Raw genomic sequence first — 27,111 nt, 5'->3', positions numbered from 1 at the left:
CTTCCTGACTCAGTCTTAGGAGGGTGTATGTGTCCAGGAATTTATCCATCTTGTCTAGATTTTCTAGTTTGTGTGTGTAGATGTGTTTGTAATCGTTTCTGATGGTTGTTTTATTTCTGTGTGGTCAGTAGTAACATTCTCTTCATCATTTCTAATTGTGTTTATTTGGATCTTCTTTCTTTTATTCTTAGTCTAGCTGATGGCCTATCCATTTGATTAATTTAAAAAAAAATCCTGGATTCATTGATATTTTGAATTTTCATGTCTCAGTATTCTTCAGTTCAGCTCTGATTTTTGTTATTTCTCATCTCCTGCTAGCTTTGGGGTTGTTCTTTCTAACTTTTTGATGTGAACATTTAGTGCTATGAATTTCCCTCTTAATACGGCCTTAGCTGTGTCCCAGAGATTCTGGTATATCTTTGTTCTCATTATTTTCAAAAAACTTCTTGATTTCTGCCTTCATTTCATTATTTACCCAAAAGTCATTCAGGAACATGTTGTTTCATTTCCATGTGATTGTATGGTTTTGAGCAGTTTTCATTGTGTTGACTTCTATTTTTATTGTGCTGTGGTCTGAGAGTATGTGGTTATTTAACATTTGTTGAGGATTGTTTTATGTCCAATTATGTGGTCTATTTTAGAGTATGTGCCTTGTGGAGATGAGAAGAATGTATATTCTGTTGTTTCGGGGTGGAGATGTTTGTAAAGGTTTATCAGATCTGTTTGGTCCAGTGCTAAGTTTAGGTCCTGAATATCTTTGTTAATTTTTCACCTCAGTGATCTGTCTAATACTGTCAGTGGAGTGGTGAAGTCTCCCACAACTATTGTGTGGGAATCTGTATCTCTTTGTAGGTCTCTAAGAACTTGCTTTATAAATCTGGGTGCTCCTGTGTTGAGTACATTTATATTTAGGATAGTAGGGTGTTCTTGTTGAATTGAACCTTTTACCATTATGTAATGCACTTCCTTGTCTTTTTTGATCTTTGTTGGTTTGAAATCAGCTTTGTCTGAAATTAGGATTGTAACCCCTGCTTTTTTTCTGTTTTCCATTTGCTTGGTAGATTTTTCTCCATCCTTTTATTTTGAGCCTATGAGTGTCATTAAGTGTGAGATGGGTCTCTTGAAGACCACATACCATTGGGTCTTGCTTTTCTATCCAGCTTGCCACTCTGTGCTTTTTAAGTGGGGCGTTTAGCTCGTTTACATTCAAGGTTAGTATTGTATGTATTAATTTGGTTATGTCATTGTGCTGTTAGCTGATTATTTTGTTGGCTTGTTTGTGTGGTTGCTTTGCAAGTAACACTGGTCTGTGTGTTTAAGTGTGTTTTTGTATTAGCTGATAGCAGTCTTTCCTTGCTGTATTTTGTGCACCTTTCAAGATCTCTTGTAAGGCAGGTCTGGTGATAATGAAGTTCCTCAACCTTTGCTTATCTGAAAAGGATCTAATTTCTCCTTCACTTAGGAAGCTTAGTTTGGCTAGTTATGAAATTCTTGGTTGAAGACTTTTTTCTGTAAGAATGTTGAATATAGGCCGTGAATCTCTTCTGGCTTATAGGGTTTCAGCCTTAGAGGTTCACTGTTAGCCTGATGGGGATCCCTTTGTAGTTGACCTGCCCTTTCTCTCTAGTTGCCTTTAACATTCTTTCTTTCATTTCAACCTTGGAAAATCTGACAATTATGTGTCTTGGGGATGATCTTTTTGTGTAGAATCTTGCAGGAGCCACTATATGATTCTCTCAAAAAAATAAATAAATAAATGACATACATTGCAGAAGATGGCCTGGAGAAGAAAAGGATTAACGACAGGGAGACCAGTTTGGGGAGAGACAAAGAGATCTTGGACTCTTATCTTATTTGATCTGCAGAAAAATAGTCAAGAAGGCAAACATTAATAGCCTGATAATGTCATCTGTGACTTAAATTTGACATGGCAAAGTATGTACTAGTGACGGAGAATTACAAGTTGTAACACATCATTTCCCTTACCTTACATGTATATATTTTGCAGTATGCAGAGAGCTTTCCTGCATGGTATCCTACCACCCATTGTCACTCACAGAAGCATCCATTCAGCAAATACTAATTAATCACCTGATGTGTTCCAAGTATTGTCCTAGATGGTAAGGATATGGCATAGCACAAGATTCAAGATTCCTACCCTTGTGGAAACTCACTTTCTGTTTTAGAAATACAGACAACAAACCAGCTGTCAAATTAGTGAACAATATTGTTTCAGAGAACGATGAGAGCAATCAGGGTAATAAATGGAGCTATGTAATCCAGAGGAGGGCAGTGTATAGGAAGATGTATATGGGCAGGTTGGGTAATGCCTAACACAGGAGATGAGACCTAAATGAGGAGAACCCTACCTGCTAAAACCTGGGGGAGGAGCCTTCCAGGCTGGAGCACACAGGATAGGTTTAAAGAGGTCCACAGGTCAAGTGACTGGAGAAGGGGAAAGAAAAGGAGTACAGGCATGAATGAGGAAATAGGGGCAGCCAGGGCCTTGCAGGCTTGGGCCTGCACCTCAGATGCTATTCTATGAGCACTGGGACATCTGAAGTGTGAGTTTTAAGCAGGAGAGCGATGTGATCTGACATACATTTTTAAAAGATTATCTGGCTGCTCTGTGGAGAAGGGCTTCTACAGAGGCAAAAGTAAAAGCATAGAGACCATCAAGGAGGCTTTTTTGCAAGCCCAGGAGAGAGATGGTGGTGGCCTGGACAGAAGATGGCAAGCTAGTGCCACAATTCTCAAAGTGTGGTCTGTGGGTTCCTGGGGGCCCTCAAGATCTTATCAGGGAATGCAAGGTTAAAACTATTTTCACAGTAATACCAAGATGCTGTCTGTCTTTTTCACAGTATTGACATGTGCACTGCTAGTGAAATGTAATGGTGGGGAAAACTGCTGGCACCTCAGCATGAAACAAGATAGTGGTACCAAACTGCTAGTTCTTCACCAGCACATGCTTACAATAGAACAGAATGCCAATTTCACTTCAGAATATCCTGTATGAAGCAGTAACAATTACTGTTTTTATTAAATCTCAACTCTTGAGTGATGTCTTTTTAATATTCTGTGTGACAAAATGGGAAGGACACATAAGCCCTTCCACCGTATACCAGAGTGTACTGGTTATCTCCAGGAAAAACCCGTGTGCAGTTGTTTGAGTCGCAAGCTGAACTGGCTGCTTTTTTCATGGAATGCCAATATGACTTAAAAGAACAACTAACAGACAAACTCTAGTTACTCCAATTTGGGTATTTGTTTGACAGATCTTTTATCAAAAATGAATGAAGTGCCCTGATACTTCAAGAAAAACAACTGACAGTATTTGTTGCCAATGACAAAATTTGAGCTTGAAACAAAAATTAGGATTTTGGAAAACACATAGCTGCTACTGTAGAGCTTGATAACTTCCCAATACATTAAGGACTTTTTCTGACGAGATTGATGGTGATATTAATGAATGTGGAGAATTTGGTATTGGATCATGAAATGTGAAACATTCAAAAGGTCTCAGAGATCTCCGAACTTAGTGAACAAGTATTTCCAAATGACCAAATGGGTAATGTTATAAAATTATGCACAGGTGAAAAATCCATTCAAAGCGCAAGATAGACCAATAGATTTTAATATTAACAAAATAAAAAAAGTTTATTGACAGATTTTCAGGTACCACATTTCAGACTCCACATTTGAAAGCTACCACTTGTTGATTTCTGGTGTAGAATCAGAGAATATCCACAGTTATCAAAAGATGATGAAAATACTTCACCCGTTTCCAACTATGTATCTGTGTGAGGCTAGATTTTCTTCATGTCCTTCCATCAAAACACCATAGAGCAACATATTGAAGGCAGTACCAGATATGAGAATCCAGCAGTCCTCTGTTAAGCCAGATACTAGAGAGATTTGCAAAAGTGTAAAAGTGTTAATTCTCTCACTTATGTTTTGTAAAATGTATTAATTTTCATAAAATATGTGATTTGTGTTAATATACAATGTTATATTGTATTTCAAATACAATGAATTCTATTTTTTTAAAGTTTTGTTTTAATTTCTAATATGGCACATATCAATAGCTATAACCCACATAATCAAGAACTCTTTGGAGATTTTATTAATTTTTAAGGTTGTAAAGGAGTCCTCAGACCAACATGTCTAAACACTGAGCTAATGAAAGTGGTTCATTTCAAGATGTATTATGGAGGCAGGGCAGATGGAAGTCTACATATTCTCTTTGATTCATCTTCAGATATTTGTCCCAAGCAGCTGTGATGAAAAAGACTGGAAAGAAGCAGGTTTGGAGGGAGGATGGAAACAATAATTGTTTTTTGGCCATGTTATACTTGAGATGCATGTTGAATATACAAGTTCAGGTGCTGAGTAGGAAATTGGATATGGAAATTCAGGAAGAGGTCAGGGGCAACATATAATAAATTTGAGAGACTTCAGCATATAGGTGACAAAAACCACAGGCCTGGGAGTGAGTATAGTTAGAGGAAAGAGAAAGTCCGTGGATGGAGCTCCAAGATAACGCCAGCATTTAGATGGGGAGCAGAGGAGGACTCTGCAGAGGAGGGAGCCACAGGTGAAGCTGATGAGAAGCCAGGACAGTGTGGTGCCCCTGAAGCCACAAGAAGAAGTGGTTTCATGGAGGAAGTTGACGACTGAGTCAAGTGATGGTGAGAAGTCTTGTAAGATGAGAATAGAGAGTTGAGCATGGACTTGGCAAGACGGAGATCATCACTAACCTTGATAAAAGCAGTTTCTCTGGAGTGACAAAAAAAAATCTACAACAGGTTAAGGAAAGAAAGAGAAATGAGGAAATAATGGCAGCAAGTAAAGACAACTATTTTGAGGGTCTTCCTTCAGAACAGGGGCAGAGAAAGGGATTGGTTCTGGAGGAAGCGATGGCATCAAGAAGGGATTTAAGATATGCCAGTGGAAATGGTCCAGGAGAGAGAAATTGATGTCCCAGGGACAGTGAAGGTAAATTCAGAAACAGATTCCCTAAGTGAGAGAGAGGGGATGGGATCCAGAGCTCAAGAATAGTGATTGATTCCTGAGGAGGGGAAAGAGCAAACAGAAAGCCCAAGAATGGGGCAGGTCATCCCTCTGTCCTCAATAAAAAGGTTAACTGGGGAACAGCTAAAATTGAAGAAAGTTCCAGAGGATGTAAGACAAGAAGGGCGTAGATTCTGTATTTGGGTTGTTGGTTGGTTTTCACTAGCTTAAGTCTAGAGCAATGATAGACATTCTCCACTGCCCCAACCATTTGGTTCTCTTCCTCTGGGCTGCAGTAAGCAAAGAGCCCACCTGATAACCAGCTTGTGAGGGAGCGTCCTCTGTCTGATCTCAGGCTGTTTCCCAAGCTGGGAAGGAAGAAGGGAAGAATTAGACAAAAAGTGCTTTGTGATTTCTTTGGTAGTTCACTTTCAGTAGGAAGCCATGGAAGTGTAATGCAGCGTCCACTAATCTCTAACTAGATTCTTCTTGACCTCTCCTTATTATGTCAATTGGAAGAGGAGATGGCTCTGGAGTTAAAATGTCTCTTTTCGCCTTTTGAGACAATAGGGGTTGACAGTTTGAGCAGGTAAGCTTAGTCAGGGCTATATTCCATCCCAAGCACATGCTGTCCACCTTCCCAGGAGGGTATATTAAATATTATTATTACTAATGATAATTAATACCAATCATTCCCTTGAGATCTCAGGTTAGTGATACATAACTAAGTGTGTGTCATTTCAAGACATCTCCCAGGTGAGGGGGTGGTTTAAGAAACAAAAGGAAGTGAACTGTGTCTGGTTTCATTATGAGACTGGGACTTGTATCAGTCCTCACGCCCCATGGGCAAGACTCAGCGGAGAGCAAAAATCCTGAAATCTGTTTCATCATTTAACATCCTCTTGTCTTATATAGTTCTCAGTAGGAGAAATAAATAGATATGGTAAATATTTATTCAGAGTTTCCTCTTGGAATTTACCAAGCAGGATTTGACACAGCATACACACTGAGCCAATTCCTAAAGGGTATTGTTTACTGAGTTAGTTTTCACCCTGACTGCCCACTGCTTTGTAAGCCTTGTACAGTTCCATGATAAAAAGAAATTCCCTTGAGCACAGTTCTCTTTCATGTGCTCCTTTGCCACCGAGTGAATAGACAGAAGAAAGAAGAAGAAAACAAGGGACGAGACCCAAGTGAGTTGACATTTAATAATAGGAATAAGTGCCAAGACCTGCAGTTGTATCCCACACCCCCACTAAAAAAAAAAAAAAAAAAAAAAAAATCACAAATAGAGAATGTGGGAAATAAAACACAATAGCAATATGTGAAGACTCCTTGGGGGTTTCATTTCTGTAAGCTCAATCCTAGCCAGAGATGTGATGTAGCTGCCCAAAGCATTAATGAAATCATGGTCTGCATTGTAGGACTAAGAAGGTGAAAGATAGTTCTATGTACTCTTCACTAATAAAATTGTGCTTTATTTGAGATCACATTTGATAGATATATTGGCAAATGTATTGTTGGCTATAACATGGGGTGTTTTTTTTGTTTTGTTTTTTGGTTTTTTTTTTTTTTTGAGACAGAGTCTTCCTCTGTCTCCAGGCTGGAATGTAGTGGCACGATCTCAGCTCACTGCAACCTCCGCTTCCTGGGTTCAAGCAATTCTCCTGCCTCAACCCCCCAAGTAGCTGGGACTACAGGCACATGCCACCACACCCAGCTAATTTTTGTATTTTTAGTAGAGACGGGGTTTCATCATGTTGGCCAGGATGGTCTTGATCTGTTGACCTCGTGATCCACCCGCCTCGGCCTCCCAAAGTGCTGGGATTATGGGAGTGAGCCACCACGCCCGGCCTATAATGTGAATTTAAATTGAAATGATGATTTTTAAATTTAGAACTTAAATATTTTTAAAGGACAGTGGCCCAAGACACTGATAGAGAACCTGAAACCATGTCAAATAACATTTGAAGGAACTAGAAACAACTATCCAGCAAGAAGACTTGAGGAAAGAGAGGAGGAGGAGCCACCACTTACTCTCTACCATGTATGTAGGTGTTATCCTTCCTCTGGTTGCCCTGTAGGGCAAACCAGTGTTTTTAGGCTACAAGGAGGCAGATTTGCCTGAGAGAGAACTGTGTAATGATGTATGCAATGATCTGGTACATAATAATTCTCCAAAATTGACTTGGCAGTACCTTTCTTCTCATTAGAGGTATTTAATCAGCGCCACCCACTTGGTGGTCAAGACTTTGATGACACATTGAACTAGCTGATCCCCAAAATGCCTGTCACCTCATAATAGCACAGTCATTCATTGCTTAACAATAGGATGCATTCTGAGAAGTATGTCATTAGGCAGTTTCATCATTGTGCAAACATAGAGTGTACCTAATGCAAACCTAGATGGTATAGCCTACTGCACAGCTAGGCTGTATGGTATAGTCTACTGCTCCTAGGCCACAAACCTGTACAGCATATTACTCTACCAAATACTATAAGCAGTTGTAATACAGTGGGAGGTATTTGTGTATCTAAACATAGAAAAGGTACAGTAAAAATACAATGTTAGAATCTATGGGACCACCATTATATATGCAGTCTATTATCAACTGAAATGTCATTATTCAGCACATGACTTTATTTACTTCATGGAAAGTGTAAGTTTGCTTTTCATTAACCATCTACTTGATTAAAATAATGAGCTATGAAGGCCAAATAAAAAGAGGTGGCCACTTTTCCAGAGCTACTTTTGGTACCTGAGGATAATTTTATGGAATAAATATCTTTGAATTGTTCTAGCTTTTTTGAAACTTCAGCTTTAAAATATGAAAAGGCCCTTTCCTAGCAGTCCTTGTCTCAAAGAGAAAAAGAAAAATGTATTGAATGCAGACTGAGGTCAGCAAACCCCTCTGCCCTGTTTCCTTCTTCCCTCTTCTGAAGCTCAGTTGCTTTAGAAAGGAGCTTTGGAGAGAACAGGAAACAAAGTTGATGCAAGAGGCTCACTAACTCTAAGAAAACTGTTGGTGCAATCTGTAGTTGTAATGTGGGATAAGTCTTAAATAATTACTTTGAAGCTTAGAACCCCAAATTTTTTAATTTAAGGTCTAAAAATTCAGTCTTTTAAAGCAGATTTTGGTGACTAAAACCAGGAAAATGGCCCCATCCTTCACTTTTCTTCTTGTTCATTTGGTTAGCAGTAGAATTGCCACCCCCATAAACAGATAAAAGTACTGAAAAACAGGAAGCAACATCAAATAGTTTTAAATTACTTTGGGAAACTCCTGAAAGTGGGTGTAATATGTGTGGGCCTTTAAAAAAGAATCATATTTATGCATTTGATATACAGCTACTTAATTATGTCTTACAGTTCAGCTTAACGTTCATTGGTATTTTTATTTTCCTGCCTATGTTTTGGTCCTTACTTGCCATGTATAACTACTGCTGGTTTGTCTCCCACTGGTACACCAAGTTGTTCAACTAGCTGCTGATAAACACATTACAAAGTATGTATGGAATAAAGAAACCACAAGAGATGAAAGTGTTAGGTAATTATTTTTTGTAAAAATTATGGTTTGCTTAGTTGGCCTGTAGCAAGACCCTGATGTATTTGGCTGCAGCCAAACAGAGAAATATTTGGCTAAGCTGTCTTCAGCACAGTGTTCCCAAAACAAGTGAAGGAAACCTTTGTTGTGTGAGCACCTTGATATTCTGGAAATGCCTTGCAGCCACCTCCACTTTATCATCCAGAGGGTCAGTGAATGCAACATGGGGTATGTGTAATGCATAACTGCACATCTGCAATCTGAAGCCTTCCCAGCCCTGATCCACATGGCTCTGGACAGGTCTGGCTGTAATATTTGTAGGGCTCCAGACAAAGGCACAATTGAAGCTCATATGCTGTATGCTTAAATATTAAAATTTATGAATCAGGCTAACAAACTGGTTGTATAAAATACATTCTGTCCTTCTGCCTTGATGTAATGACCTTTCGGAAGGCCAGATTTAATTTAGAATTATCGGTCTCCTTAGAGTTCCAAATGGGAACATGGTGGTATGGGGGAAACCAGCATACACCTACCCGCTTCCTTCTTTCCTGCTCCTTCTCCTCCCACTCCCCCAGTCCCCCATCCTGCAGGGGTCTTGAAACATGCACATGGACACCCCAGCCCACATGTCCAAGATACATGCATATCTCTGTAAATAGCTGCCCTTGGCCATTCTCTCACCCTTCAGGTGGTGTAGCCCACCAAAGGGAGGAAGGACCGAGGGAAAGTGCATACACTGACCCTGGGAGCTCACTTGGAACCACTTGGGTGGGAAATTCTGGAAGAGTTTAAGGGAGAGATCATAAGGCAATATGGGGAACAATGTCTCCCTGGCCTAACTGAAGGAGAACAGAGTCCTTCCTTGCCTGGGTCTAGGGGCTGTGCTGTCTGTGGGCATTTAAATAAAATCTGCAGCATCTCCCATTTTTTCATGACAGCAGTTCTTTCTCTTCATACAGAAACCGCTCCTGCCTCAACTCCAAGGGCCAGAGCGAGTTGGCACACCCTCCAAGAGGAGCACCTCGCTTCTGGGCACAGCAGGAGCAGCCTCACTGTTGAGGTTTCAGTAAAATATTTTGCCTGAAGTCCTCTTGTTGGTTCAGCCTCTCCTTCAAGCTTTGTTCCTGTTCCCTCTGAACACCCCACCTCTCCACACACACCTAGATCTCTAACTTGAGACCTGGACAAAGAAACTGCTCTTTTGGGGGATACATCACTCAGCCTTAATATTTGCCTTCTCCAGAATCAGTGATCTCAATAAAATTGTGAAGGATTATAACATCTTTTTGGAAATAATATCAGGGGACCCTTGATACCTGTGGATTTTATTTGGTGCTGATTAAGGGTCAGTATGTCCCTGTGATGCATGTGGCCCCCTCTTTGCCACTTTGTCGGTCACTGACCAGGCCACTTCACTTCTCTACACTTCATTGTCTGCATCTACAAAAAGTGAACAATAATTCATGCCTGTTTCTATTTCAAATGGATGTTTTCAGGACAAATTTTTAAATACATATATGAAGAACAATCAAAATATCCAGTCAGTCCTTTTTCTAGTAGAACTTCATTTAACTCTCCAAGAGCTTTTGTATATTACCAAGAAATAGGATTCAGACTTCCCTAAGTTGACAGAAAAGCATGAAATCTGTTTCTAACAGATGTTCCCCATGATCCCCCAAACGTAAACATGTTTTCAAGATGATAGTGAGACAACCTGTTTACACAAGGAAGTACTTTAAAAAGCAAACAAAAAAGCATCACCCAGAGCAGTCATCATGATCAAAGTGCCGTCAATTATTAGGGCGTAAAGGGAACTGATGACTCAACTTAGCACCACCGCGGTCTCCAGATTTCAGTTTCGTAACAGAGTTTCTTTTCAGGAATATTCTTCATTTACACACAAATCCGATTTTCTTTCTAAATTGTTTCTCGATTTTTGTCAAACCGAAATACCAGGATCTCTTCAAAAGATGACTCCGATAACCAGATAATGCTGAGATGAGCATCACACGGACACACTTCACCATGGAGAGCAGGGTTGCTACTCCCTGGGATCTTGGTGCCTGGGAGGAGGGACAAGGTCTTCCACACAGCAGCTCCTGGCTCTCTCTGCTCCCACACCTCCCCAATTAGTCAGATGCAGCATAGAAACTCTCAGACTGCATGGTGGTAGAAAATAACTTTCTAAATCAATCAAAGTGTGATATTTTGATCCTTTCACATGCCTGGGTATTCTGGGCAAATGCATGCTCAAATCAGTGACTCATGGATCAAGATGCAAAGTAGGTCTCTGAATGCTGGCTAGAAATCAGTTTTTGAACCTGAAGCAAAATATAGTCTGGTAAAAAAAAAATATATATATATATATATATATATATATGTATTGTGTCAAATTTAGCGGTTTTTGTGAAAGGTAACTACCACTGCCCCTCAAAGTATTGTATATTAGGAGTCAGCCCTGAGTTGGAAAGAAGAAGTAGGTTAGCAGAGGTGTCTACATAAAAGCCCATAAGTAGTCTTAACTGATAGGAAGGTCGTTTATTATTATTATTATTATTATTATTATTATTATTATTATTATTTGAAATGGAGTTTCGCTCTTGTTGCCCAGGCCAGAGTGCAATGGCGCAGTCTCGGCTCACTGTAACCTCTGCCTCCTCGGTTCAAGTGATTCTCCTGCCTCATCCTCCCGAGTAGCTGGGATTACAGGCACCTGCCATCATGCCCAGCTACTTGTTTGTATTTTTAGTAGAGACGGGGTTTCACCATGTTGGCCAGGCTGGTCTTGAACTCCTGACCTCAAGTGATCCACCAGCCTTGGCCTCCCAAAGTGCTGGGATTACAGGCGTGAGTCACCACACCCAGCCCAGGAGGGCACTTTTTGAAAGGTGCATTCAAAACTCCTTTAGAATGTGGTTTTTCATTGAAACAAACCCTTTAGATTCCCTTTGAGAATGGTGAGGCCAGACCCTGTGGCATCCTCACTGAATGATACCCCTTTAAACAGACTTTAGGGATAGGCTGGAAACCTGACCTCTTTTTATAATGCCACTTCTATGGAAAATAGATTCGTGTCTCACCATGTATCCTGGAGTCCCAGGAACTTTTCAAATCATTATATGGGCTGTCAGCAGCAGTAGGAATGCCACCAAGACCATAACCCAAAAGCAGGATCATTACCCAATGCCACAGGAAGGGGACAAATAATAGTATGAGCGCCTTATATTTATAGTAAAGTTTTAAGTCATGGGTTTTTGTGCCAGGATATTCCTGTGATTCAGAATACTTAAAAATACTTGACTGCAATTCATTAAAAGAAAAACCACACACAAAAAAACCTATTAGAATGAATAATAAGATCATCAGTTTTGCAGGATGAAAGTTCAGTCTACAAAAATCAATTTCTGTACACTAGCAAGAAAAATGAAATTACAAAAACAATTCCATTTACATAGCATCAAAAAATAATTAAATGTTCAGGAATAAATTTAAGAAAAGAAGTGCAAGACTTGAACACTGAAAATTATAGAATACTATAGAAAGAAATTAAGGAAACATAAATAAATGGAAAGACATCCAATGTTCATAGATCAGAAGACTTGTTAAGATGGCAAAACTATCCAAACCTATATAGTCAACACAATCCCTATCAAAATTGCAGCATTTTTGCAGAAATTGACAGGCTGATTTTAAAATTCATATGGAAATGCAAGGGACCCAGAATAGCTAAAACAATCTTGCAAAAGAGGAACAAAATTGGAGGATTCACACTTCCTTTTTTCAGAACATCCTATAAGATAGTGTAGTCTTGAATACAGTACACGTATGCTCAAAGTTTTCAACAAGGGTTCCAGAACAATTTGATGAGGAAAGAATAGTCTTTTCAACGTATAGTGCCAGGACAACAGGATATTCACACACAGAAGAATGAACTTGGACTTATACCTTACACCATATACAAAAATTAACTCAAAATGGATCACAAAAATAAATGCAAGCAAAAATTCTAAAACTCTTAGAAGAAAATATAGGGATACATTTTTGTGACCTTGCGTTAGGCAGTGGATTCTTAGGTATAACACCACAAGTACAAAAGACAAAAGAAAAATTAGATAAATGGGACTTCATAAAATTAAAAACTTCATGCTTAAAGGAAACCATTAAGAAAGTGAAAAGATGGTCCACAGATGGGAGAAAATACTTACAAATCATGTATCTGACAAAGGATGTGTATCCAGAATATATAAAGAATTCTTACAGCTCAATGCTCAAAAGACAACCCAGACAAGTAATGGACAATTAAAATATGCATTTCTCAGAAAAAGATATACAAATGGCCAATAAGTGAATGAAAAGATGTTCAGCATCATTGGTCATTAGGGAAATGCAAATCAAAATTATAGTGAGTTACCACTTTACCCCCACTAGGATGGTTAAAGTCTAAAAGACAGTAATAAGTGTTGATGAGGATGTGGAGAAATTGGAACCCTTATACAGTGCTGGTGGGATTGTCCTGCTACAGCCATTTTGGAAAACAGTTTAGCAGTTCCTCAAAATGTTAAATACAGAGTTACCATTTGTCCCAGTATATTAGTTAGGGTTCTGCAGAGAACAGAACCAATAGAGGGTGTGTGTGTGTGTGTGTGTGTGTGTGTGTGTGTGTCTGTTTGTGTGTGTGTAGAGAGAGAGAGGAAAGGGACAGATTTATTTTAAAGAATTGGCTTACATGATTGAGGAGACTAGCAAGTTCAAAGTTTGCAGGGTAGGCCAGCAGGCTGTAGACCCAGAGAAGCATCGATGTTGCAGTTAGAGTCCAAAGGGAGTCTGCTGTCAGTATTCCTTCTTCCCGGGAGAGGTCAGCCTTTTTTCTTAAGGCCTTCAACTGATTGGATGAGGCCCACCTTATGAAGAGTAATCTGCTTTATTCAAAGACTACTGATGTAAATGTTAATCTCATCTAAAAAACACCTTTGTAACGACACCCAAACATGTTTGACCACAAGTCTTGGTATGGTGACTTAGCCAAATTAACACATAAAATTAACCATCCTACCTAGCGATTTCGCTTCCAGGTATATATCCAAGTAAATTGAAAACATGTCCAAATATGTCTAACCATACAAAAATGTTCTTGGCAGCATTATTCGTAATAGCTAAAATGTGGAAACAATCCAAATATCCATCAACTGATATAAATGGATAAACAGGATGTGGTAGATGAATACAATTGATTATTATGCAGCCATAAAAAGGGATGAAGTATTGACATTTGCTACATCAAGTGTGAACCCTGAAAATAGGGTAAAGTGAAAGAAGCTAGACACAAAAGGCCTTATAATAGATGATTCCATTTATACAAAATGTGTAGAATAGGAAAATCCACAGAGACAGAAAGTAGATTGGTGGTTGCCAAGGGTTGAAGGGGAAAGGAAATGAAGAGTAACTACTATGGGTGTAGGGTTTCTTTTTTGGATGATGGAAATGTTCTGATATTAGATAGTGGTGATGGTTGCACAACTCTGTGAATATACTAAAAAACATTGAATTGTATTTTTAAAGGTGTGAATTGTATGATATGCTAATTATATCTCAATAAACCTGTTAAAAAATGCCTAAGCCTCCAAACGTAAGTGGTCCTGGCCACCTAATAGAAAGCAGCAGGAGTTGCTTCTAAAATATAGAATGTATGCTGAATCCCATATGTGAAGAGTTAGAAGGGAATGAAATGATCATCACCATTTACTAGATACCTTCTGTGTTTCAGAAGCTGTGAACATATCAGCTCTCTTAGTCTTCCTTAAAAAACAAAAACAAAAAACATAGCCAGTTTTAAGGGCACACACCTGTAGTCCCAGCTACTCAGGAGGCTGAGGCCGGAGGATCGCTTGAGCCCAAGAGTTCGAGGATGCAGTGAGCTATGCTCACGCCACGGTACTCCAGCCTGGGTGACAGAGCAAGACCCTGTCTAAAAAAAATAAAACAAAAGCATATGTTGGCTTTAATCTTCCTTGTTTGTTCACATCAGGAAACTGAGCCTTTGTTCAAATTGCTTGGCCAAAGTCAGCTATGTTGGGATTAGACCTGGGTCTCTCTGACTTTAGGCTTATTCCTAATTCACTGCCCCACACTTCTCCTGGAGGAGAAACCCTGTCCCGAACTGAACAGAGAGTGGCACGACCTGCCACTTAGAGAGGTGGGCAAAGTCTTCCCAAGAACAAAGGTATGAAGGCTGAAGTGTGCTTTTGGAGAAAAAACAAAGGAATTAAATGCAAACGGGAGGCTGTTGCTTTTATGATAAAGAAAAAAAAAACAGGTTTAATTTTTAAAACAAAAGTTCCACAAGGACCACAAGGAAAGTGACAGGAAGACAGAAGGGACCACAGGATCCAAGATGGCCAATTGAAAAGCAAAACCTAACGCTGGGGTAGAGCAAGCATGTCATGGACCAGTAAGAGAAATGAATGTTCCCAGAGTAGCCAGCTGAACTGGGGAGAGGCCTAGCCGTGTTGACAGTCAGCTGGACCAGAAGCCACGTAGGGGTGTTCCGGAAGCTGAAACAAGTAGTTTCTCATCCAGAGACAAAAGTGGCCCCAGAAGAAGTTACCCTGGATGCTCCATGGATCAGGATCCAGTACAGGGGCTTGTGGACAAAGTGAAGTATTGGAGTTCTTTTACAGGAGATTTTAACCTGAGGTTTATGGATTCTTAGGGGGCCTACATCGTCTTCAAAGAGTCCTTGAGCTCTTGCTATCATGTGGAAATGTTTTGTGTCTATGCATCTTGTTCTGGGGAGAGAGTCTTCAGGTTTTTAAAGAATCTATGTCAGGAAGAAGATATTTAAAAGTTATTTAAATGTTTCTCTTAAAGCGCTAGGCTAATTTTCTGGCTGTGTGATAGATTGTGTTAAATGGTCTGGCACTCCTAATTTTTGGAATAAAAACGAATTCTTAGTGAATGATCTCACAGCCTGCAGTGCTGTCTGATTCTGTCCTGGCATTTGATAGAACTTGTTAGGGGATTAGGTAAGACAGGATGTTGGTACATTTGAGGTCATTAAACCAAGAAGGGAAGGGTGGGGGGTGCGGGGGGCGAAGAAATCTTGCTAAATATATTGTGGAGCTGAACTAAATGCTGAATAGCTAAGGGACATTCTTTGTGTTCTGTGCCAAGACTTTAAAACCCTGTTTAGAAACAGACTAGAATGATGGAGACAGCTCCATCTAGATGCAGTGCATTGGTAAATGCCTGTCTTTCCAAGAAATACTATTTTACTTGTCCTTTTATGGAGGAGGCGTGGAAGGCTGTGATATACTGGGTTGTATAACATTTTTGTAAGCGGATACAGCTAGTATAGAACCTAGAGAAACAATAAAAGCCGCCTTTTCACATGGTGTCTCACAGTTCCCGTTTCATTACTAGGAAAATAATGAATATGTCACAGAGAACCTAATTCGTATGAAAGGTTTTTGTCAGCTGAAATGCATGCCCAAAAGTTTATTTTCTACCTGTCTTTTCTTTCTACTTCTTTTTTGTTTCCTTCACTTTTTGGATGTATAGTTTTAGAAAATACTCACTTTAAAAATGTATTGGATGGATAGTGGTGAAGGCTGTACAACGAAACAAATGTACTTGGTGCCACTGAACCGTATACTTAAAAATGATTAAAGTGGTAAATTTTACGTTTTGGATATTTTACCATAATTTTTTAAAAGTATATCGGCTAATACAGAAGGAACACCCACTTACCCTTTGAGGCAAGAATTCCAAGTATCTTTATGTGGTAAATGCCACACCCTTTCCCACACGTGGTATGAATATGTAAGTCGTAGGGCAAAGTGTGTATGGGGTGGAAGTGCTCATTTAAGCATTGCATGGTCCCCACTCTGCCACTCACTGGCTATGGGACCTGGGACCCTATATCCCGAAGCAGATGTTAAGCCCTCCACAAATGCTGCCTTCTTCCTCCTCGGTCCATTACTCACATGTTGGTTTTTCAATAGTACAGTGAGACAGTGGGACTCAGTGATCGCCAAGGTCTCTTTCAGCTCTGCTGATCCATAGTTTAAACTCACTATTTAAAAAAAAAAAAATCCATAGAACACTATGAAAATTCTCGTGGACAGATATAGTCCACGGGCTTCCCATGTGGACACACAGCAGCTTCTGCTGCTTCTGACTTTCTCTCTCCTCTGTTCCACATTCTTTCTCTTCCCCAGCCTGCCAAGAGTCATCCATGAGCTTGGACATGGGAAGAGAGGGCAGACAGGAGAAAGAAGTGAGGTGGCTCAGGACAGAAGGCTGGGAAAGAGCCTGGTGCTGGATGTCAGGCTGGGCTAGGGATGCATGCAGCAAGCCAGGAGTCAGCCCTGACAGTGCCACATGGTTATGGGTGTGATGGAACCCAAGGCCGTGGCCCCAGATTATCTGAAGGGTATGTGACCACAGGAGGAGTAAGCACGATTGATTTTTATACGAGGTGGATGGTGGTGGGAATGTAGAGATTAGATCCAGGGAGAGAAGCTGAGCTCATCGTGTGAGGAAGAGCCTCTGTTGGGGAAGAAGAGGCTATGTCAGGAGGTGCAGCAGGAGAGGAGGGCCAAGGGCAGATGTATGCTCAGTCTCCAGGCAGGGTTCAAGCTGAGAGCAGATGAACTCTGGCCTAGGATTCGAGGGCTGGCAAAGGCAGATCCCCAGGGCAATGTCTCTCCTCTGGTCCCTCTATGTGTACCTGTCACTGCACTCTGCAAACACTGATCTTCATTCATGTATTAGTGTAGCCATTCATTCAAGTTCGTGCCAGGCACTATTCCAAGTGTCAGGTATCAATGGTTAGCAAGAGAAGCTAGGTCCCTGCTGCTGTGGGTCTTACATGGACCAAGAGAGAAGATAGGTAGTTATACAGTAAATAAACATGTGGATTTTGGTTATCCCTTGATGGAAACAAGCAGGGCAATGCCTAGCTGTTTGGGAGAGGACAGAGCACATTAAGGACAGTGTTTCTGCAAGCGACATATTTGAACTAGACCTAGTGAAGGAGAAGTAACCAGCATGGCTAAGGGTTGTGGGAGGGAATTCTAGGCAGAGAGAGAAGCAGGTGGCAAGGCCAGGCAAGGGCTTTGCATAGTCAAGGGACAGAAACGACACTGAAGTATATAACAAGTAAGAAATTATGCTTCATGAACTATAACCATTTTAGCACTAAAACTCTTCATACAAATAGTTAAATTGCTGTGGGACCTGCAGCCTTGTCAGTTTACTTTCATGTTTTACTGGTAGCACATGGGAAAGTGGTCATGTTTCCTTCGCAGAAGAAGGATGTAGTCTCCCCACATTGTAGAGGAAGGCAGTGTTGTACAGGAAAGGAGGTAGCCTTGACAGGCCCGCTTGGATTCAGATTGCATGTTGTCCTGTCTCCAGCAGTATGACCTTAAGCAAAACACTTTGCCTGTCTGAGTCAGGGTTCTCTCATGTACCAGACAGGCTAATAATTCCTATAAAATTTCTAGCACAGTTCCTAGCAAATAGATATTTTCAGTAAATGAAGATGATGATGGCGGCAGTGGTGGTGGTGGTGGTGGTGGTGGTGGTGGTGGTGGAGATGATGATGATGATGATGATGGTGATGATGTATCAATACAGGCTAGTATTCCAATTTTTATGTATAAAGTCTGCAGAAATCCAAGAATTATTTCAAATTATATACTTTCAACACATTTCTATCACACTTTTTCTTTTTTCTGGCTTGTTAGTGGCAAGTAGTTCTGCCTGCACCATCCTTTTATGATAGAAGTGAAAATCTGATAACCTCTTTGTTGTATTTGGGAACTTAAACACCTTGAATGTCAAATAAGTGAATTTTCTAGCTTTGGTTCTTCAGCTAGAGTCCCAGAACCTGAAATGTTGAAGTGGAAACTTTCAGAGCTGTTTAATCTCAATTAATGTTCGCCCTCCTGTCTGAAATAACTGCATCTCCCTCCCCACTTCTTTCTCTGTTGCAGCAAAAAAGCCCATTTTCTTTCATCACCTTTCCATGCCAGTAGAATAAAACACAAAAGCCAGAAGATCTGTGGTTCAAAGGGGTTCTGCCTTATACAAGTGTCTGTTTAAATTCTGTTTGAAAGATAAGAGTTTAAAAAAAAAAAACTTCATCTCTGAATTTCCAAAAAATTAACATCAATTGACCTCTTTCTTTTTGAACCCCTTCAGCCATAAAATGGCGTGCGACTACTCCACTTAGTGTTTCTGAATATAAATAAGGATTTCAGGGCCACTCTCAAGATGTTTGTTACCAAAGCTGTCATCAGATTTTCAGTAACATTTTTATATAGCCTGGAACCAGCTGAATGTTTGAGATTTGACCTTTTTAAAAAGAAGATAATGGTATCTAAATGCAACTTGTATTTTTAGAACTAAGTTTTGAAGTCTTATTTTGTTTTCTAACCATTGTATTAAATTGTCTTTCTACTCAATCCAGAGGGAAAAAAGTGTGTGTGTGTGTGTGTGTGTGTGTGTGTGTGTGTATAGATGTGGAAGAGTCACTTATTAGCCCTAAAAATCAAAAGTCTGACTTAGGGCAGGGGAACCAGAAGTGGCGTGGTGAAGCTCAAAAGATTGGCTGACTGGTGTCATTCCCATTGAGATGCTGAACATGATCCCCTTGGGATGCTGAGCAAAATCAGGTTGTTTTATTTGGTAAATTTTTTACCTCCAGTGGTAATATTAATACAGTGGAGAGAATTAGCTTAAAAATTCTGTATCCCAACATGCGGTGTCCCGTCCTTGAAGTTTAGGCAAACCTGGATTCAGGTTCAAACCTGGATTCAGTTCAAACCTGAATATCATGTTTTGTTTTTTCTGTCACTCCAGATCCCAATAAGGTAGGAAGAGGTGATTAGGATAGGAGAGAATTGACAACAGGAGGACATTGAGAGCAACATTGGAAATCAGATCATTAAACCACTTTTGTGTTTCTTAGAAATTATGTTGTTGGTATTAGATTTGTAATGTAAATAGAAATATTTTCACCTGTAGTTTCCTGGGGACAGGCAAATGGGGCTTTCCTCATCAAATCCCATTAAAGCCACTAAGAAAATCCTAGCTAAGAGTTGAGTTGGGATAAAGAATTCAATCAGCCTTACTTATACAAAAAGTACCTTCTAGAAAACCTGATCATTTCACAACTAATTGGTAAGAACACTCCCTTGCCCACCATTTGCAGCTGGAGACCCACTTGTACTTTTTCTACGGCTGTTGCTGTAATTGAATACCATTTACTTTTCTTAGCTTCAGAATGCGGTTCCTCGGACTTTTCTTTTTAAGTAAGGTTAAGATTATGCAAGAGGTAGTTACCTACAGATAATTTCCCATATCTGGGATATGTTACTTTACTTGTAAGAGAATGAATAGTAACCATTCAGATACCTCTTTTTAAACTTTCCCCCAACTTCTCTAACAGTAAATACGAAGAAATGAAAAAGCAGTGCTTTCATGCTTAGTGTAGCATTACCATATCTCCTCACCCACCTTTTCCTAAGAGCAGTCTGGTGAGCTACTTCAAGATTTTGTGAGGTCTTCGGAAATTAATCTAGCTGCAAAATGCCACAAGGCAGGAAGTGTCCATGGTACTCTTATTCACCATTGTTCTGAGACACCTAAACATGGCCCAGCACCTAGGAGAAGGGCAGTGAATACCTATTGAAGGACTATATTGGGTATTGTCCTGTGGGCTTCTGGGGTCTGAAATAGGTCCAAGAAAACTAATATGTGAAGCCACCTAGGGCTGCACTGTCCAATCAGCTAACCACTAACAATATGTGGCTATTTAAATTTCAATTGATTTAAATTGACTAAAGTTAAAAATTCAGTTCCTCACTCTCACTAGGTACTTTTCAAGTGCTCAGTATCCTCATGTGGCTGCCATATTGGACAGCAGAGATATTGAATATTTCCATCATTACAGAAAGTTGTGTTAAACAGTGCTAGTAGAATAGCATTAGTAGAGGCCTAAGTTAGTGTCTTTTTAAAGTCAAATTCCCATGTGACCCTGATGTGCACTCATAATACCAAAAAGAGCCCTCTTACACATCTCCCCCATGCTGTAGGAACTTAGCCAAGCAAGGTGGTTGGCCCTCAGTGGTGGCCGTCTCTTTGAGACTGATAGACAAACAACAGTAAAACTGTTAGCAAGACTGACAGCTGGTATATACTTACTTGGCTATACCAGTTGTTAAAGTTATAAAATACCTGTACCAGTTAATAAAGACCTGCTGGCTTAAGTTTCTTTGGTATTTCTTTCCAATGCCCAAGACACCCTGGCCATTCCTTTAGGATTCCACCAACTTCCCCTCAGTCCAGCAAAATGAGTTAGTTAATGTCTGTCTCATCTCTGGGAGTTGGGGGCTGCTCAAGGACTCTGCGCCAGCACTGCAGGCCTCAGATTGATGGATGCTACCTTTGGCCTCATGGTTCCTTGGCCTCCAGGAGGGATTACTTCCTAAGGCACTCCCATCACTACCATGGCCACGTCCTACATCACAGATCCATTGGCTTCCAAAAGACCTTACAGTCATTTCATCCAACCCCCTTGTTTTACTGAAGAAATCAAGTCCCAGAGAGTCAGGCAGCTAGTTTGTAGCCAATTTAGAAATAAAACTCAGATCTTCTAACTTAGTACTTTTTTTGTTACATCTTCTTGTGTTCTTTTCCGAACTGTGAAATGGCAATTAATATCTTTATGCCTCACAAAGTTGTTTAGTTTTAAAAAAAGATACCTAATATTTTATGTATGTCTTATAATCTGCAAAAAAAATTCTGTATACATTCTCATGTGATCCCCACAAGAACCTGTGAGAGGTAGTAGGCTCCGAGGCAGTGAGTGGGGTGCCCAGCATAACAAAGCTACTGTGAGTGGGAAAGTCTGTATCTCTGTGGCTTGGAAAACTATAAACTCTTTTGTAAATGTAAGATAATATACCATGTGGCATTACTTGCTTTTAGCTTGCGGTGTTTTGCAGTTCAGGATTTAGTGACATTGAAAGTAATAACTTTGTTCAAGTGCAAGTGATGCAATGTGTGTGTGTGTGTATATATATATATATATATTTTTTTTTTTTACTTTGACAGTGTGCCAATTGCACAGACTTTGGTTCAGCATTGAAACAGAAGTGGGTTGCTTCGAAGTATATTTTTAAAATGAGAGAATCCAAATTTGTAATTAGCTTTACAATGATAGTTGTACAGTTTGAGTATCCAAGGAGTGTCTGGTAATCGTTTGCGTTATTAATGGTGGTTTGTTTTTTGTATTTCCCCTGAAGCAGTTAGGCCCTTTGGAAAAAACAAAGTATCCTCTTTGAGGGTTTATTTCTTCTATTACCATTTTATTTTTCACACCCTGTAGCTCTGGTCTGCTTAGAAACTTAGTCATATACCTGAATGTGGCAAAGAAAAATCATTTATAAGCTATTCTACCTGCGTTGACACCTAATTATCGGGAAAATGATGCTTAAATTATGAAGTAAAGCCACAGTGAAGGAAATGGTCCACTTCTCTTTGGTCTTTTGATCATTTTGATAGAAACAATCCTTATTTTTAGATAAGATTGTTGGGAAAGATCAATTTAAATCACTCCCAAAATAGGATTGAAATTTTTTGCACCCCCTACTCCTCAAACCATAACCATCTTGTAGTATTAGTAGGTGCAGAAATTTGAGTTTATACATAAGTGAAAGAGTGAGGTTATTTCATTTAATATAACAAACAAACGTCACTTCAGTTTGCTTTTATTAGCGTATGAAAATTGTGGCATTCTCTATACCAATTATCCTGTAAGGTTAAATATACATAAAGAGGAAAGAGAAAGAGAGATTATTAGAAAAAGCTATAAATCTAAAAGAACCTGGGGCTGTAAGACCTGCTTTAGCATTCCTAATTCGTAGCCACGTTTGGGAAGAATGTGTTTGTATGTTTCTTTTTTCAAGTGTGTATTTTATCTGTGTCTTCATGTCTTTCTCCATGTATAACCTGTTTTGTGTTATATGACACTCTTACCTCACACTTCTCTATTGTGCTTAAAGAGCTATAGCCTTCCCCGTGTCAATATAGGACTTTCAAAGGGTTTACTATTGTCTAGAATTTTCTTAGACTTTCTCTGCTTCGTTTAGATGCTATAGATGGTACTGACCAAAGAGTGGAAAGATCAAGCTTGTGATATATAGCTAGACAATGAGTCAACATAGTAATGAGACACTAGGCTTGAATACATCTTTGGAATTCTGAAGCCCAAATTCCTACAAACTTATTGGGGAATAAGGAGGACCAATGAGTGGGCACATACTTTCAAACTTGCCAGCCACCAGTTTTGTTACCAATGCACTTGGCGTTAAATGAGATAATACATACAAGGACCTGGCATTGGAGTGGACACACTGTAATCATGCATAAGGGTTAGCCATTATTATTAGCTATTCTGATTTGATTTCGTCTTCGCATCTTTTTCTGCTTTTTGATGCCATCCTGAGGAAGAGCAAAATGTCCAAGAAATAGGAAAACACCAGAAGGAAGGGAAATACAAGGCCTCACTACTCTAGAAGATGAATTATCAACCCACAAATAATCAGTGGTTTTTCTTCTCACGATATTATGGGAATTATTTCTGAATTCTCTCACATGCTTTTCCATGTGAAGACCCCATGGACAAGTCACAGCTGCCCCACTGTCCACATCTAACTCAGTCTGGCCTAATGAGGGTCATTTGATGGTAAACTTAAATTAACTCCATTTCTCTCTTGCTATGTCAAAAACAGCAAGCTGTTCACTATCTTCTGTGTAAGGAAAACAAAAATAAAATATCTTACATTTGGTCATCATTGATTAGAATTTTGTTAAGTTGCGTGAGGAGCAAGTGTATTTTTCTCTGTCTATGATAAGGTTCATAATTAACCAGGCATTCATGCTGCTGGAAAAAAATATAAATTGGTGCAATCTTTCTAGAAAATCAAGACTCTCAAAGTTTATGCCCTTTCATGCAATAATTCCTTTTCTAGGAACCTGCGTAAGAAAATGTTCAGAAATTCAAGACAATCTGATATTCAGAAATATCCCCTAAAGTGTTACTGACAATAACAAAGAAAAAAACAATCTGCAATTCCAAAAATGAGGGAAATAAATACATAAGATGTATTTCTATGGGGTATAATACACATGAACATTAAAAAGCATGTTTTGAATAATTTTTAATAACTTGGGGAAATATTCATATAACTCACATTTTATTTTAGAATTGAATGAAAAAGTAGAAGCAATACTTTGAGTATGTGCATGTATCTGAAAAGAATACTGGCCCACAATCCCTTATCTCTAATTCTAAATCCAAAAGTTTTCAGAAATCAAAAGGGGTTTTGTTTTGTTCTATTTTTAGTAACTTCTTTGGTAGGAAAACCTGGCCTGAACAAATGTGAGGCTCTATTTTACCCCCACTTAATAAGAATATGCATCTATTTTTGTGCACAAATATTTAATGTTTAATATTTAATATTATAGGGTGCTGCTCCATACTCTCACAAGATACTAATGTAATAAATGGTAGCTGCATCTCTAAAATCCAAAAATTCTGAATTCTGAAACATATCTGGCCCCAAGAGTTTCGGTGAAGGAGTTTCAGACCCATACAACAAAACATCATTAGTGATTTATCGGTGTCAAGGTTACCATTGATCTTTATTTTTTTCTTTGTTTTTCTGTATGTTTCAAATGTTCTACAATAAGCATGTATTAAGTTATCTGAAAAAATAAATATTAATTTTAAAACGAAACACATTTGAGGCATCAGGGAATCATCTCGTTTCGGTAAGAATTCTTAAATCATTTGCTTCCCGAATCTCTTCTATTTACAATGGCCACATGTGTCTTTTAAACCAAGGTATTCTGATTTGCTGACAGAAAACGTGAGATGAAATATAGAAGGTGATAACTTACTGGACATGGACCTATCTCCTAGGCTACATTTGGATTCAGGAGAGCCCCTCATGAGGGCTGCTCACCTAAAGGAGATACCTCAAGGAATAGGGCTTCTAGCAGGCAGAGCCCAGGCGTTTCTACCACGGGCTATGGTGTCTTATTCTGTTCATGAGGATTGGTCAAGAGGCCGACAGCCAGAGGCACAGACAGTTGTATGAGATCATAACAAGCAGAACGGAGTATGGCGAGATAGCAGGAGAGAGGGGGAAAGATTCACATGCATACTTTCATCTGCTAATGGACAACTTTTCCTTCCCAATTAGGTGGACACTCACTGACCTGTCACAAGGTTGCCCCACAAAACTTTGGGGTCCATGTCTGAATGGATTGCCAGAGCCTTCTCATCTCTCCCTTCGCCCAGTTCCCTGCATCCTAAGACTCGAAGCCAGCACAGGACCTGGAAAAATTACATGTAAGTTTTGACCAGGGTTTATTTTCCTTAATTAAACAATGATAAATATTTTCTTAGGTGATAGTAACAAATAGCCCAAGCACACATGAATTACTTTTTTTTTTAACAAAGGAGCTGGAGAGTTATCATTGAGCAAAGGTTGGAATCTGTATATTGGTGGTTCCTTAACTCAGTGGCTCTTAAATTTCAGCTTGAATCAGAATCACCTGGAGGGCTTGTTGAAGTACAGCTTGCTGGGCCTCAAGCTCAGATTTCTGATTCAGTAGATTTGGTACAGGCTAGGAATTTGCTTTTCTAAGAAGTTTCCAAGTGAGGCTGATGCAGCTGGTCCAGGGACCCCAATTTGAGAATCACTGCTTTAACTCATGTGCTTGAAATAATGAAAAAGGTAGAAAACTGTATATACTTGAGTAATAAATAGCATTAAATTAAGAAATTGAATGCTTTGCTTAATACACTGACTTATGTCTCAGAAAAGAGTTTTAAGTTTCACTTAGCACCTTCACATTTGGAAGTCCAGCCCAGTTGATGCCATTATTCTGTGCCAGCTTTACCCCAGAGCTGCTAGTACCAGCCATTCTTTGCCCCTGGTTTTCAACAAGTGTGACTAATAGTGCTGTTATTAGGCTAAAACAACAGCTACAGTCCTTTTGCAGGTGTGCTCATCATGCTTTTAGACACACTCAAAAGAGAAAATCTTTTTTCCCCTGAGTTGGGAAATACATTGTTCCCTTTCAGAGTGAGTCATCATAGCATTATCCCTCCCCTCACACACTTAAATGTGATTTGATTTACAAAACACATGTGGGACAGAAAGGCAAACATCACATGTTCTCACTTACTCATGGGATCTAAAAGTCAAAACACTTGAACTCCTGGACATAGAGAGTAGGAGGGATAGCTACCATAGGCCAGGAAGGGTAGTGGGGGTTGGGGGCAGGGCATGGAGGTGGGATAGTTAATAGGTACAAAAAAAAAATAGAAAGAATGAATATGGCCTACTATTTGATAGTACAGTAGAGTGACTATAGTCAATAATAACTTACATTTTGTAGTAAAGAGTGTAATTGGATTATTTGTAACTCAAAGGATAAATGCTTGAGGGGGTGGATACCCCATTCTCCATGATGTGCTCATTTCATATTACATGCCTGTATCAAAACATCTCATGTACTCCACAAATATACACACCTACTGTATGCCCACAAAAGTTCAAAATAAAAAAACACACACACATGGGAAGGGAAGCACACCTCCAATGAGTAACCCAAGCCAGCAAGTCCAGGTTTTGTGAGATTCTAAGTTCTCAAGACTGAAAAACTTTGCGAATCATCATGTTGTGGTGTTAGCTTTCGAACAGGCCCGTTGCCTAACTGCTGAGGACAAGAACAATTTATTCCACATTAATAGAAAAAAGTAGAAGAGTTTGACTAAACGAATGTACATTTGGACACATGTAAGCATACACACAAATGAACATGTGTACCTGTGAACAGATATATGCATTGTATATTTCTGAGCTTTGACTGTAGGAATTTGAAGCAGCATTTTTTCTTTTGTTTCATTGAGTCGATGTGAGTGTAAAAATAGTATGAGTGATACTGTCCAGGAAACATTTGAGAAATTTCTGGGCATTTTAAATCTGTGGATAAGCACTGTGATTTATAACATTTTACTTGGATATGGTAGATGTTATCATTCAGAGTAGCACTTAGGATTTACAGTTCTCTTATTATAACTCTCTGGAGTTGAGAATAATCACTGTTAATAAAGCAATTGCCAAGCAAAGAAAGAACATATGTATTGCCTCAACATTAATAGAGTCAAAAATCCTGGAGATAGACTTAAATGTACAGTAGGTGTATGTTAAAATGTTTAAAATAAAACCCACAATATCAGAAAAATAAGACAAAAACCAGTAAGTGTTAAAAGTGATCTATAATGGAATTAACCCAGAGGTGCCTTCTGGGGGCTGCCCAAAGGGTAACGGGGCTGGGATTAGGGCTGATAGAGTTGTGAGAGATGTAATTCTTATTACTCCACCCTCAAAAATATACCATCTCCAACAAGCACTAGTTTATTCTGCACTGCATTCCTGGAAGGAAGGTTATCAGTTTATGAGACATC

General features: G+C 39.4%; 1 protein-coding gene across 2 annotated transcripts in view; it reads left to right on the top strand.

Moving 5' to 3' along the window:
• BACH2 (BTB domain and CNC homolog 2) overlaps nt 1-27,111 on the top strand; it is a 371,806-nt gene that overhangs the window by 182,882 nt on the left and 161,813 nt on the right. For both annotated transcript variants that reach the window (XM_063707782.1, XM_063707781.1), the window contains one exon: nt 24,836-24,984. The gene's annotated coding sequence lies outside the window, so the exon portion shown is untranslated. The remainder of the gene's footprint in view (nt 1-24,835; nt 24,985-27,111) is intronic.

Source organism: Gorilla gorilla, chromosome 5, assembly GCF_029281585.2.
Source record: "Gorilla gorilla gorilla isolate KB3781 chromosome 5, NHGRI_mGorGor1-v2.1_pri, whole genome shotgun sequence".
NCBI lineage: Eukaryota > Metazoa > Chordata > Mammalia > Primates > Hominidae > Gorilla > Gorilla gorilla.
Note: the sequence above shows the minus strand (reverse complement) of the source record. Positions and strands in the feature narration are given on the sequence as shown.